This window comes from Schistocerca cancellata, chromosome 1, assembly GCF_023864275.1.
Source record: "Schistocerca cancellata isolate TAMUIC-IGC-003103 chromosome 1, iqSchCanc2.1, whole genome shotgun sequence".
Lineage (NCBI taxonomy): Eukaryota > Metazoa > Arthropoda > Insecta > Orthoptera > Acrididae > Schistocerca > Schistocerca cancellata.
The window spans coordinates 375,794,349-375,795,120 of record NC_064626.1 but is presented as its reverse complement, the minus strand read 5'-3'; positions in this window follow the sequence as shown (position 1 = coordinate 375,795,120).

Here is a 772-nt window from a genome sequence, read left to right as displayed (position 1 = left end):
ACGTTTCGTGGTATCATACAACAGCAGTCGTTTCAACGATAAAAATGTCGTTTCCTGAAGTGTCTTGTTTTTCATTGGCGCTCTGGTCTGCGAAATAAAAACAGCGAAAACTCACGTCTGAATAACCTTTAGACTCGAGCAGCACAGTTTAGAGAGGGGGAAACGCAACAGACAGAATGAGACCTTTCCACAATAAAAACAGAACTACTAATGGAAGACGCCACTCGTTTTCCTTTTTCCCGAAAGAAGACTACCGTGCAGGGTTGTTAATGGAACGAACGTGAACTGTTTTCTAGCTTTTTCTTTCTTTATTTTTACGGCGAGGCCGCAGCAAAACTACGTACCTTTCTGCCCCTTTTTGCGGTTGTTTTCTGTTGTTGAATGATCTTCCTCGTAAATCATAATATTAATACGTTAACATCGAAAATTGAAGCACCGACTTTTAATACTAGTTATACAAGAAGACAAATGAAACTTATACAATTCAAAAGGTACTTTGCCTAGATGAGCACAAAAAATCATTTGTGTAAGTAGCCATCAAGTGGAGTAAAAGGCAGTAGACACACACACACACACACACACACACACACACACACACACACGAGAAAAGTTTTCGTGTGTTTCTCACGCTGCTACCAATTTCTACCCCGCCTACCGATCAGGTGCTATGGCAGAAATGACACACGCAATTAACGTGTTATGAAGATGCGCTCTAGCGACGTCCATGTTCAAATGTCAGGATAGGCCATTTGCAGTCTCACACACACATCGT